Genomic DNA, 15,257 nt, shown 5'->3' with positions numbered 1-15,257 from the left:
ATGAGAACATTCCTTTAGTAAATACACTGTAGGAACAGGGTCACCAGATATATGAACTGGTGAATCCAGGTAAAATGATCATAACCGAAGCCCACGCACCAGCTGCTCATCAATGGCTTTCTACAGACATGAATAATGGAGACAAATTGTTTTGCTTATATGACCTTCTCACATGTTATAAAACTAACAGGCTTAGGGAAAGTAATTCGAAGGAAAAGTGAAGGAGAAAGGCTGTGGTGGTACACTTAAGAGTTTAGGAAGAATCTGTACCAGTGGTAGGTGGGGATGAGGAGATAAGGAAGGTCGTATCAGTGGACAGGACCGTTAATGTCTTAGATGTTTCTGGGACAATTCCCTCAGCCATATTTACTGAGCATCCTCCCAGTGCCCAGCACTGTGACAGATTCGATTTGGGGTTACAAAGGAGAACTGGCAATACGTACACAAGAGATAGTCAGACTCCAAGGAGGTACAGAAGGATGGACATATGGACAGTTCCATAACCAGGGAACAATGGCAGAGGAGCTAACTCAAGACACTCAGAATATTTACATGAGTCAAAAACTGTGACCACAATTTTAATGGATGTGTAGGTGTTTTCCAGGCACAACAGAAGGTGGAGAAGACATGAGCTAGTCCACTGGCCCGGGAACACATATTTAATAGTTGAGAATGACGACTAGAGTTCAAATGTTAGCAGGTGTGGCTGGACACAATGGGAGACTATCCTGAAATCAAGTATTTCAGGGCCTTTTATTCTTATTCAAATGTATCTGGATTGTAATCTCAAGGCAAAGCGGGTATGGCTATGGGAGATATTTACACAAAGAGTAAAATATTCAGATTTGTGTGTTAGAAAGTATTCCCGTGGCAAGGACTATGGCATACCTGAAAGGAGCAATGCAGGAGTCAGACCATTAACACGTTTAAGGGAAAGTCTAGGGCCACACAGGACTCCTGGCAAGGTAAAGAGCAGGAGGGTTTTAAAGAGTATGAAGTCACAGAATCACCTGGATTGCTCACTCGTTTTGAATAATCAGTAAAGCAAACTTGGAAAATGACTCAGTGTATAGAGCATATCCGAATATATTATATATGTGAATTGAGGTTTATAAAACAAGTTGTTTACTAATAGGGACAGGACAATGGCCGCACATGTGTGAGATGGATAAGAATGAAATAAAAAAACGTGTTTTTGTGTGAAACTGAGCATAACAAAATTGAGTGATAAACACGTTCACCAAAACAACTTCTGGTTCTCACCTAAGAAATAAACAAGTCCAAGGAAAAAAGGATAAAAGCAGAGCTTCAGAGCAATGCTGTGAGAAGTCTGACTGGACACTCCGGCTAAGACCCTCTGCGAGGTGCAAACCTTGATACCCAGGGACTCTCCAAAGCTCTTCCTTGCAAGACCAGCTCGCCTCAGACCCATCATGGGCCCAGTCATCTCTCCCAGACCAGGGACCTTCTCCACCTCAATTTGACTCTGGGACTTGGTTTGTTATTAAATTCTATTATTTTCTGTATAACCTTCTGTGCTTACCAGAGCATTGGTCTCTGGAGGGACATTGGATCCCAAATAAAGCTGTTACTTACTCTGTCTGAAACTCTGTGCTGGGAGTTTGTTCCCCATTCACATCACAAGTACCATGCAGGGACCTAGGGCCCTGCTGAGGGGTTAATGTCCCTTTGACTTTCAGGAAGAGACTAAAATGTGGTGACTGCCCTCACAGGAGCCCAGGACACTCAGAAATTCTAACAGACAACTTGCAAGGTGGCAACTCCCAGTAGTCACAATAGGGTTTAAGGGAAGAGAAAGAAGGTGGGATTAACACATCAGTTGACATTGGGACTTCTAAACTTGTAATTGCTTTTAGAATATCATTAATTCATCACTTCAAACAACATTTAGTGAGAGCTTCCTCCAGTGGTCACTGTACTAAGTGTTGGCTACCACGACAGACACAGAGGCACTGAGAAACTGTCAGAAAAGAGTAAACGGAGTGAAGATACTGGAAAATGTCTGAATGACAAAGGACAAATGAACTTAAGACAAGGGCTTAGAAGAGTGAGCACAGATTAGATTAATAAGAGTGCTTCTTTGAACAGTTTTGACAGTGACCTCCTCTCCCCAGAAAACACACATTTTTATCACGTAACCCAGCCATATACACACACACATATAAATGAAACAAAGGCTTTGTCAAAATTCATTATGGGATGTATTCTGATATTTTATTTTATTTTATTTTGTTGGGTTTCATTTTAAAATGTGGGTGGCAATCTACTACAATGACTTTATGATTGTTTCACAGGTCACCTTGATGTCTGAACCACACTGACAGAGAACTCAGATAGAAGGATTGACTACCTTTGTTCAGAAGCCAGCTGAAAAAAGAAGTGTGTGTCAGGGGTATTGTGATGGAGTTGCCTTTCTCATTAGCAGGGAAAAGAGAGTCTGAACAAAGGAAGAGGGCTTTACTAACTAAGTGGCTTTCACTTACTCTGCCTGCCCTTGACGGTCTCCTAGCCCCAGGCATGAATGAAAGAATGAGATTCAAGCCCAAGATCCACTTTCTTTTGGAAATTAAAAACAAAAACAAAAACAAACGTTTACTGATATGTTCAAAGCTTGTAACTGATCTCGCAAAGAAATTAATAAGCAAGAGCATCATTCAATTCAATTACATTTATCTGCGTCCTCCTCTATGGCCTGCTTTGTGTTAATTTCCCAGGAAGAGTTAATAACAAAACTGAAACAAACAACCTGAAACTCTTTATATATAGTGTTTATTCCTTGCCTTAGACTTACTACTGTGTCTCCCAGAAAATAAGATCTCGCCGGACAATCAGCTCTAATGTGTCTTTTGGAGCAAAAATTAATATAAGCCCCGGTCTTATTTTACTATAATATAAAACTGGGTCTTATATAATATAATGTAATATAGTATAATATAAGACCAGGTCTTATTTTACTATAATATAAAACTGGGTCTTATATAATATAATGTAATATAATATAAGACCGGGTCTTATATTAATTTTTGCTCCAAAGGACGCATTAGAGCTGATTGTCCAGCTAGGTCTTGTTTTCGGGGAAACACGATTTTTCTATCTTGCAACTTACCTTATGTGGCTCCTCCTTGAGAAAGCCTCTGTCAATACCATAATCTGTTTAATGAATCTTAACAAGTTTATAACAGGAGGATCAGGCACTGAAATGCATCTTTAATTCCTCTATTTTATTAGAACGGTACATTTTTCAGGTTGTTAGTACTTAGGGTGAGGGCCCCATGATAATTGGGCAACAATTTTTACTTTGGCAGAAATCTATTTTGCCCCCTACAGGAAATAGCAGGAAAAAAGAACAATTAGCGGGGAGGGGCGATTCACCCTCCTTCACTTCTGCATTCTTTTGCCCCATCTTCCAAAGGCCATTAGACATTATCATTTCATTAGATTCTTTTCATTCTAGATTTTAAAAATCTAAATTAGAAATGAATTATCAAGAATGCAAAATATTCTGTGGCACATTTGTGTATCACATTTTTGTGTATCAAGCACATTTATGTATTTCTACATCCATGGCATGAAAGTTGAATGACCTTGATTTGGGAAAGCCACCAAAATCATGTATTCAGAAAACCTCAGAGGTAGGTGAGCTTTCCAACATGAAACTATGCTTATGAAAAGAAAATATTTTTAAATGAATGCATAATTTTGATGTTTTTCATCTCTCCCAAGAGGAATGGGCTACTTTATCATTGCAATCTAAATAAACAGTTTAATATTTACTTACTTGCTTAGCTTAAAAACGACGTCTTTTTATCATATCCAAAAATCACTAAAAATGATTCACTTTCCTGTTGGAAAACTGCCTCACCACAGTGCATGGCTGACACTCTGTTTCTGAAGTTTTTGAATTGTCCTTTTTGTCACAAGCTCTAAGGGCACACTGACACCACATTTCTAATTAAGTAATGTATGTGAATCAATGACTCCGGTTCTACAAGCAACTTTAACGTGATTAGGTAATACAAGCACAATACATGCTACTCCATGCTTCACACAGAGATGTCTAGAACTTTGATTACAGAACAAAGAACTGGGAATTGCTTTTTTTCCTTCGGTGTAATTTTTTCCCCTTTGGGTCTCATAGTGTTCAAGTCTCTGTCAGCCCCTATCACCACTCCTAGTACCATATAGTGTATAGAACAGCCTGGGGATTTCTTTAGATTCTAGAACACCTACAGATATTCTTAAAAATAAAGAAAATAAGATAGGAAACACATGAACCATGTTAAAACAGACAGGTATTTTACAAAAATTTTAATTTCTGGAAATGATCAATATATGAAGCTTTGGTGAGTAAAAATTTCAACCTTTGTAACCTAAAACTATGCTTCGGAGAAAGTTCAACCCAAAAATTCTCCCTGCTATAAAGAGAAGTTACTTTTATTTAAAATTAAATATGCTACTATTTGTATATACATATGGTTAGATATATATCACTTCCTCTATGCAAATACATATGTGTGCATATGTCTATATACACACTTGTTAATATATACATAAATGCATGTACACACACGCACGCGTGCACACACACACTCTACTTCCTTTCCACACCTCCTGCCCCTCACTCCCCAGTGGCTCCCTACAAATATAAATTCCATGAGGACAGGCACTTTTTTATTGTTCATAGCCCCATGGCCCGCCTCATAGAAGGAGGCCCATAAATACTTGTTGAATGAATAAATGGAATACCTGAGTTCTCCAGCTTCAAATATTTAACTAATGTAATTCAACATATGATTTTCTTTTTAGATAATTTTGCCCCGTCAAATTTCAAATGACTTCAAAGTATTAGAATCTTCTTTATTAAAAAGCAAGTGTTAAAACCACTGCATCTTCAAAACTATCTCTGCTTCCCAGACTTATTTGTTATTACATTTAAGTTTTCCTTGTTTGGGTAAGCAGAACAGTTGAATGCACACCTAGGGACAATAAAATACTCGCAATATCTGTCATCATAGAAATTAGAAAAATATGAGACAAATCAACAAAATTAGTTTCAAATAAATGAGTTGAAAGAGTTAACGTGAAAGCATTTTGTGAGGTGCCTGGTATACACACAGGAGACACCAGTTGAAACCAAAAATCATAGTCTTCATCTTGTGGAAATAATCACTGTCACACATATTTATTCCATGACATTTACATTGACTGTTCATGTGAAAAAAATAAGACATAAGAAAACATAATAAATGAAGGTATCATTTGGCTTTAAGGATAAACTGCCCAATCTTAAAAATGGCTTATGCATTCTCCTTGAAGACATCTGATTGAATCTACTACAGAGGACACGTCTCAAATAGACACAAATTCTCATCTTTATTCATATCTGTTGCTGCAGAAGAATAGAGTGGGAAATCTTTAATTTTATAAACTATGTATTCTCCAGGATATTAAATAAGCGTGGCGTAAACCCTGAAGCACATATTTTAAAAGTTAATTGTATTTTAAAATAATTCCACGTATAAAATATTATGTCTCCATATGTATATGTTCATCCTACAGTGGTGAGACTGTCACAAATTTAGGTTATATAAATATGCATGTAAATCAGTAGTGTCCACTGCACATTATACGTCTCCTCCTTTGTCAAAAGAAGACAATAGCACTGTCTTTGCAGAGCTTTTGTGAAGATTTAGTGTAGATATGACAGTCAGCCGTCCCGGCACATTCACTCGCTTAGTGAACGTGTAGCCACTATTATTATGATTAAATTTCTACATACAACTAGAAGTCCTTTAGCTAAACAGGAATTCAGAAAACAGTCATCAAGATATTCTAATCTTTAAAAACATAAATCAGACACTTAAAAAGTCATCAGGAAACAACCTGGAATTTTGTCAAGTGTTATACTTAGGAATAATTTTTAAAATAGCCACTTCTTTCAAGAATATTATTTGTGCTGTATTGCTCTACCTACTGGAAAATATTAAAGCTTTCATACTGTGTTAATACCTACATGACTCCATTATACTCCTGCTTACACAACTGGATTAATATTCTTGATACATGGTTCAAACATCATCCCTTTTTGCTTGAACCATGTCAATCTAAAGCAACTCATGCACTGAAAACTGATTGACCCTGTCAACCCATTTTCCTTCCTTAAAGATGTCTTTCTTAGCTGAATGCTTTCCCCTTGCCCATTACAGCCATCTGTGAAAGCTGAAAGGGGTGGGATTCTGTGTACTATTTGTAATCCCACCTACAGCCCGTGTTGACCCCTCTGTATAGATACTGATACACACTAAGTAACAAAGATGAATGCTGAGTGTGAAAATACTGGCTTAGGGGACTTAATACTCTTTACTGTTCAGATGGTACTATTCAAGAACAAACATTTAAACTAAACAATTTTAAGTCCTCCTCTGAGTGATATCTTGCTACTAAAGTAAAATTCCGGTGAAATTTCATGTGGCTAGATAATTAGGGTTATTGACTTAGAGAGTTTCTTTGTTTGGTTGTTCTTCCCTCTATTTTTTTAAAAAAGAGCTCAAATCTACAGGAATGTTTAATTCCACTTAATGTACACATCCCACCTTTACCAAATCAGATTAATAGTAGGCTACTTCCAGGGACATATTAAATAAATAAATAAATAAATAAATACACACACATATACATTACATTATGTAATACATTACATAGTGTGTGTGTGTGTGTGTGTGTGTGTGTGTGTAGGGTATATATATTTGTGTGGTGCGTATGTATATATGATTTTAAATAGTTTGTGATGAATTCAGGTCTCAAGTGTTAAATAAAATTGATTCAAAATATATATAATAATTACTATAATAAAATAAAGTCTAAAAAACTATTTTATTTTATTTTTTTTCTTACTAATTTACATGGAAGAAATCATTCCAACCTCGGTCAAGATGAAATCAAATAACCCTCATCATTTTTGAAATGTTGTAAAAATAAAATGCTTACTGATAAACTAATAAGGAAGTGAATAGTCCATTATACACTTTCAAAACTCTTTTCTTTTGCTAAAAATATTAAAAATAATAGCACCATGGTATGTTAAGAGTTGCCACTTTTCATTTTTCTGGTTTTACTTTCTACAGATTTATATCAATAACAAGTTTAAGCTAATATTCACATTAAAAGAATTTTAATAGAAATATACTTGACATGGTAAATGCAATTATTTCCTGTTCAGAGAACAGAGGACATTGTGTCAATCATTAATTTAATTAGCAGCTACACACTGAGTGCTAGACACTGGACATACAAGACTGAATGAGACAAGATTGCCCTCCACAAGCCAAGAGTACAGTTGGATAGATGGACTGCTACAGAATATTGTGTCTCCCCAAAATTTATATTAAGTCCTAATGCCCAATGTGATGGTCTGTGGAGGTCGGGCCTCTGGGAAGTGGTTCGGTTCTGAAGGTGTGCCCTCATGAGTGGGATTAGCATCCTTATAAAAGACCCACGGAGACGCTTTGCCCTTCCCACCACGTGAGGACACAATGAGAAGATGGCCTTCTAGGAAGCAATTCTCACCAGACACCAAACCTGCTAGCGCCTTGATCATGGACTTTCCAGTCTCCAAAACTGTGAAGAACAAATTTCTGTTGTTTAGAAGCTACTCCGTCTATGGTGTTCTGACAGCCCAAATGGACGAAGGTGGAAATGTAAACCAATTATTGTAAGAGATGCGATTGTGCTCAATCACAGAGGCGTGTGCACAGTACAGAGGTGGAAGAAGCAAAGAGGAAGTGGTCCATTTTAAGAGGAGGATTAAGGAAGTTTTCATAGAAGGCAGTGCATGTAAGGTGAGTTTGGAAGTTAGAATCAGAGATTGATGTGGAGTATGTGTGAACACTTGGAGGCTTGTGGTATCACGCCACGCGGGGAGGCTGGGGGCATCTAGGTGGGGCTTGGTCAGCAGAGGCAGAGGAGAGCAGCTGCGGACAAATGAGAGAAGGCTGCACAACCTGTTCTAGGGCATTCCCACCCAGATTCTACTTCTAGTCATTCTTCAGCAGACACTCGCCTTTCATGGACTCAGCTTCTGCTCATCCTGCAGCATATTTCTGCTCATTCACAACTGCTCTGAGGCTGGCAGCACCCCCGAGCTTGACTGTGTCGTACTTACAGTGATGGTCTGAATACACCTACCGATTCTTAAAGTCCCACTGATAAAGACTTCATCTATGTCTGTCTCCAAATTACAATATACTTCAGTTCTAAATGCCCCATGTTTCCTCCAAACTGGCACCGTGACAGTGAATAACACAGTGTGCTCCTCTGCAGCTTTTAGAGCTACTGTTTGATGAGGCATTAGATTGATATCTGACTAAATCAGACTCCTTTAGAAGGAGACTTCTAAAGCCATTAATAATTTTAAAAATAAATATCACACATAATGGTCATGAAAATAAGCAGGGAGACATGAGAACCCATCTGTTTAGTAAGACCATCATTCCAACATCATGACACAACTTTTTTATTACATCCTAAATCCTAATATGAGGCTTCCAAATATGAACGATGACCACACCAGAAGACTGAAAATATGGAATGATACAGGGCTCTGGGGAAGCAGGACAGAATAAGCTCCACAGTCATCTCTCACTCAGGTCCCCAAGCAGGGACAGCAAAGCCAGCAGTCAGGCCTAGCCTCATGTCTACCGTGGTGGCTCCTACCTAAGAAACCACCCCCCAAACCGTTATACTCAGAATCCTCCTCTATTACCATGACTGTCCTTGTCAGGAAAAATTGCGAAGGCTAAAGCTATTGCAGAAATAAGCCACAAGAAAAATAAAAGGAAGTATGGTGTCAACCCATGGCCCTTGGCTTCGATTCAATAGCAACAGAGTTCCCCAATTTGAGGTGTGGTAAAGAAGGAAACTTTCTTTAGTGCCAACAGCTTAATTGTGATACAGCTCAATTATGAAGCCTCACGTCTGTGAAACAGAATGGCTATGAGGCGGCCCTGGGGGCCAGACCCCCCTCTGGCTAGATAGCTCCACTCTGCTCTGCCCTGCTCTGCCCTGATCTGGTCTAGAATGATGTCTTTGGTGTTTCATCTTTAGTGTTTCAGCTCTAGCAGGAGAAACAGTCTTCAGTGGAAAAGGAAAGTGTGTTCTCCAAGCCAGAGGGGAGCTGGCTTATACATATACACAGAAATCCCTGTCCCTGCTCGGATTGGTCCATCCTCATGAAAATGAGACTCCAAATCCTCACAGCTTGATTGGCCCAAAAGGCACTGCCTTGATTGGTCAGTGGAGATGCTGATGGGGATATAGTCATGCTGCTTTGTTTGAATGGGAGAAGCCTCAGTCTTATGGGTTGAAATACTATCCCAGGATCTCCTTTGTAAGGGTGGATTCTGATGTTAGGAACACAGTGCAGGTAGGCAGTTCAGTGTGGGAGGCAGACAACTTAGTGCAGACTTCTCCCTGAAGTGTGGGTTGCGTGAGAGGTCCATGGGTAGAAATGGCTGCTAGTCTCTGCTTACAAATTTGAGCCCCTTTAGCCACCAGGAGTCCTTCTTGGTAAGTATTTTCTTTGTCAGGGTCCACAATGCAACATTCAATACTACTGTAATCTGAATTACAAACCAGTCAGATTAAATTTATGTGGCTGCTGATACGGATGGCTACAGAGAGGGACTGACCAGATACCATCATTGTTTCAGATAGCTTTTAGTTAACACACAAGGGAAGACAACTTGGCTTTCTGCTCTAATACACAGCAGCCTGGCAATAGCTCTTGGCTCTGATTATTGCCCCAAGTTATCAGTATTTCCCACCTTGGGAACAATTTATGACTCATTTAAAAAACACCGTCCATTACAACCACTGAATTCAGCCAATACAAGCCCAAAGGACAATACCTAAGTTTATTCATAACAAGAACAAGCATGAAATCTGATTCAGAATATACGATTGTGAAAGTGAAAATCCAGCCCTTCCCCTCCATTATTTTGTGACACATATTCCTCTCTCCACCTCCTTTGTTTTTTTTTCCCCTTTCTGCCCAGAAAAAAAAAAAAAAAAGTCATTTTAAATTTGGTAACAGGCCTAACTTCAGAACAAGTTATACATTGAGCTAATATTTCCTAATAGTCCTAAAAATGCCAATAGAATTTGTCATTTTTATTTTTTTAATCAGGATGTGATATTTCAGTTACATTTGCATTTTATAATTTGATTTAAATTTTTTGTTTGTCTTTTTTGAAATTCTGGATCTAACAAAACAACTCTTATAATTGAGCACATTTCCAAAAGTATCCTAAATATAATGCTTGGCAAAGATATTTTCATAATCAGAAAATCCCCCATTTATATTACTTTAAAATTGCATTGTACAATAATTTGTGATTATATCTTCACAACTTCCAGTGAAGGAGACAGCTACCATTCCTTGATGCTGTGTTAAACCATCCTAACAAAAGCAGTATAGAGTATATTTTAATGATTTTATTTCACAGAAAATGAGACTTCAAAGTGTTCAGTAACTACTTTAGATACCACCATGAATTAGTGATTTTAAACCTTTAATTTCTAATTCCAAAATCTGTGGTTCTGACCATAATCCCACATTCATCCAGTGAATAATAATTGATAATATTGGTTGTTCACCAAGTGTCATACACTGTTCCTAAGCACTTGACCATATCAATTCATGTAATCCACACAACAAGCCTTATTATTAGACCCATTTTACAGATGAGAAAAACTAAGGCACAGAGAGGTTAAATGACTGGTCCAACATGGCAAAACTGGACAATGACATATCAGTTTGCAACTCTACACAGTCTCACTCTAGACAACTCCACCTCCATACTTAAGGACTGTGTTACAATATCAGCAAGTGAATACAAGTTACCAGTTACTAAGTTTTTTGTTTCACTTATATGGAACATTTTATTCACGTAATAAACCATTATCCCTTCAGTGATAATCATATCTATGCCTGGGAAAGAATTTGCAAATCAGTTTTATCGCATTGGTTGAGTTATATAATGACCCATTTAATTTTAGTAGAAGAGTCTTTCTCAATATTAGTAAATGTATTTATTAAGATTTTCATTTTAGTCTTTTATTTGAAACATGCTAGCTGTGCTCTATTAGCTAAAGAGAACGGTCATATGAGACATTAAAGAGATTTAAGTTAACAAAGGAATTAGATATATTAAACTAAGTGAATAATATCTGATCAATTTTCTATATTGTTCCCTTAGTATCCTGAAATTAAACATAAATGTGTTTAGTGTATTTTTTTTCTCCTCCAAGTGTAAATACCTAAAAATAAAATCTGAAAGAGAGTAAGTATCCTGGAAATAAGAAGTAGAAACCTAATTCTTATGATTGGTGGGGATTGGTGTGTACAGCATGTGAAACATATGTGTTTTTTCATATTTCATGCAAACATAATTTTCTCAAATACGAGAAATGAGTCATTAATTAAATTAAATATGATTCTATCATTTCTCTCTTAGGTGAATAATATACAAAATATTAGACTGCATTACCAATTTAAAAATAAAATCATGGTCAAAACTTTTACCAGTTTCTACTTCTAATATCAATCACAGATAATACTATCTATTTTTATCGGGTTTATAGTTAACCCATAGTTTCACAATATCATCTCCCTTGACCTGTAAAGTAATCTTATGGATTAGGTAAAGCAGAAATTCTGCCTCTCATTTTGCAGATGAGGAAACTGAGGCCTAGAGATTTAAGGAACTAATCAGATGATAAATGTTGGAGCTGAAACTAAAATTAAGGTCTTCTGACACTGAGTATAGTTCACTTTCATTGACACCATAAACATCATATATCAATTACCACATGATACTTGTGTAACAAAAGCATATCAGATGCCCTGTTGGGAAAAACTACAATAATATTGAACTGCTTCAAAATATTAAGTAAAATATTTAGGCTTACATTACCAGATTTATATGATATTAAAGAACTAAAAAGCACTGAAACTTTCCAATGACTTTTTCATTTAGTTAAACAAGAGGTAAAATACTATACTTCTAAATTCTGCCTATATAGATACATATATATTACCCAGCTAATATATATTCATATACATAATAAACACATCTCGCCTGTTCTTTCATACCTGGTCGTTACATAAACAGACTAAATTTGGCCGTATTTCACAGCAGCAACACAAACACATGTATTTTGCACATTTTTCATTATAAATGTAGACTCCATTAAAATCTCAATATAGAACCATGTAAATGATATTAACTAGAAAATACATACCAGTGAAGAGCCTCAGCAGTGACCATCACCATGGGAACGGGTACCGCTCCGCCAATTCACAGTCCACTGAGCAACTCGTAACCAAAATCTGCGCCATCACTGTGCAGATCTAAACAAACACACAAAGATGACAAAGTGAGTCAATAAATACCATTTCATAACATTTGCATAGGAGCATCTTTACAACCTGTAGCCATTAGGAAAAAAAGATATCTGACAAGCAGTCCAAAGAAGGGCCTAATTACACCGCTGTTTTCCACACCGTGAGCAGCACAGCATGTGGAAACACCATGTAGTCAGTTAAAAAATCTGATTAAGAAGTAACATATTGAGTAGTAAATTGGTATGATATCACTAGAAGGTTATAATTTATTAACAGGAAACAAAACAAACAAAAAAGCAAATTTAAAATCCTCTGACATGCAGTGTTGTTTTAGGGCCTAGGTGCTGAGCACTGTGTGAAATTTCATCCCGTCTCCACAGGGAGGTTGTGATGTATGTGGTCTTCAGCCTTTACAATGCGGAAGAGCGCCGCGGGTGGCCAGGCTGTGAACACCTCGCCCATGGTCCTTTGATACCACGTGGGCTGTGAAGAGCACACACTTCCTCCCGTGTTTACTTGTGCTCCATACAATATGATAACGCACATCAAGAGCATTGTATAAAAACGTATCTAATGGGTCTGTTTCCCCTGTAGTTCCCTTGAAGACAGTACGATATTCTATTCATCTTTGCGCAAAACAGAAAGTGGGGTCTCGTTTTAGGATACAGTGCCTGGAACATGGAAATATTTGCTGAGTAAGCAAATGAATTTCCAAATGCAGGAATTGGTATATATATCTATATATCTATATATTTATATCTATATCTATATATCAATTCACACTTTTGTTTCCTCCATCCTTTCATTTACTTGCCAAAGTTATCTTCCTGTTTGCAACACATTCTTACAAGGAAAAAAAGTAGGAACAATAATCTTGAAAAATCATGTGAATGAAGTTCAAATACGTTCTTTCAAAAAATGAAAAAGTAGTTAGTAGTCAATTTAGTTCAATTGGAGAGGTTCCTGAAGAGCAGCAAAGGTTAGATAACAAAAGAAAATTTTCCAGAAAGAAGGGGAAAAAAAATCCACCCTTCACTTCTGGACCAGATACCAGCTTGCTAACAGAACGGACCGCCTTCCCAATGGCCAGATCGCAGGGTGAAGACTGCACAAACAGAGGGAAAACTGAAATGGCTGAAGCCTCTAGGTAAAAGCTGCTTGATTGGATGGAACTACTAGGAAAAGCTACTCTGGACTGAAGATGCTGTAGAGAAACAGCCAGAGGAGGACCCTAAAGGTCAGACCCCACTTCTCTGCACAGAAGCAGCAGTACTCCATCACCCCGTCTGCTGAGGGCAGGGGTGGGCAAACGACCCGTTTCTGTGTAGCCCATGAGCTAAGGATAGGTTTTAAATCATTGAAAGAAATCAAAAGAATCATGTAAATTATTTGAAATTCAAATTTCAGAGTCTATAAATGAAGTTTTATTGGAATACAGCCACAGCCATGCATTTCCATACTGTTTCTGGCTGCTTTATGCTACAAAGACAGAGCTAAAAGGTTGTGACAGAAACAGTATGACTCACAGAGTCTGAAGTATTTATTATCTGACCCTTTATAGAAACAGTTGGCTCATTTCTGGTCTGGTTAGTTTTCAATATGGAGGGGATGTTATTAAAGAAGGGGGGGGTGCTTTCGTGCAGATCGGAAGCAGGGAGTGGGATTCACTTCCCAGAGGGGATCAAAAGCCCCAGTGCACCCCAATGGCTGCACTGATATGATGAGCTTTTCCCTGGAGAAGGCACCTCAAAGGAGGTTAGACTCAACCACACTCAACAGGCACACTGCCTGGGCCAGTGAGGACGGGAAGGAGAAAGCCATCCACCAGGATAAGCGTCCTTGCCAACACAGCAGGATGGTGTGGTCATGCAGGCAACTTCTGAGCAAGATAATAAACTACTGTTGTTCCAGTAAGAGTTGTTTGTCTATTTATTTATTTTGCTACTGGGAATGGAAACATTTAGAGGCAGACATAAAAAACAAGAATTACTGAAGCAAAGTTTTCTTCGAAATGGAATCGAAGAAAATAGACAAAGCTTACCTTAATATTTCCCAATTAGCATAAGCAATCAACACATGATGACGCTAATTCCTGTACTCAAAAGTTATACATATCTCATATATATATAAATAATATAAATTATACATATATGTGTGTATATGTATACATATATGTATATATGTATATATACATATACATATACATATACATATACATATACATATACATATACATATATATATATGTGAGTGAGAGCAAGTGAGCAAAAATAAGACCCAGCCGGACAATCAGTTCTAATGTGTCTTTTGGAGCAAATATTAATATAAGACCCGGTCTTATTGTACTATAAGACCGGGTCTTATATAATATAATATACTTATATAATATAATGTAAGATCGGATCTTATATTAATTTTTGCTCCAAAAGACGCATTACAGCTGATTATCTGGCTAGGTCTTCTTTTTGGGGAAACACGGTAGCTATTTCAGCAGAACAGCAAAAAGAATAGTGTGACAAGTTATTACCCCGCAAAGAATAAGATTATTTGACAAACAACAGTTGAGACCCCAAGCCAGGCTGATTTGTACTCAGCCCACTCTCTGACACCTGCCACTGCATGAGGAACCCCTCCGTGTCATCTGAAAATGAGCTTTCACGCTCATCTGAAAGCAGTTCTGAGGAATGACGATCATGAAGCTACTGATGGTCTCTGATTCTCATCACATTATAACAGAACAAAGGCACAAAAAACTGAAAGACTTCTGTCTAATTAAAAGCACCTTTTATCAATGAAAGTAGAGAAATGTGACCTTGCTTGTATAGCTATGAAG

General features: G+C 37.5%; 1 protein-coding gene across 5 annotated transcripts in view; it reads right to left on the bottom strand.

Moving 5' to 3' along the window:
- Positions 1-15,257, bottom strand: part of CHRM3 (cholinergic receptor muscarinic 3) — a 446,537-nt gene that overhangs the window by 312,497 nt on the left and 118,783 nt on the right. For all 5 annotated transcript variants that reach the window (XM_019746845.2, XM_019746847.2, XM_074316778.1 and 2 more), the window contains exon 2: positions 12,322-12,430. The gene's annotated coding sequence lies outside the window, so the exon portion shown is untranslated. The remainder of the gene's footprint in view (positions 1-12,321; positions 12,431-15,257) is intronic.

Source organism: Rhinolophus sinicus, linkage group LG12, assembly GCF_036562045.2.
Source record: "Rhinolophus sinicus isolate RSC01 linkage group LG12, ASM3656204v1, whole genome shotgun sequence".
NCBI classification, from domain to species: domain Eukaryota; kingdom Metazoa; phylum Chordata; class Mammalia; order Chiroptera; family Rhinolophidae; genus Rhinolophus; species Rhinolophus sinicus.
Note: the sequence above shows the minus strand (reverse complement) of the source record. Positions and strands in the feature narration are given on the sequence as shown.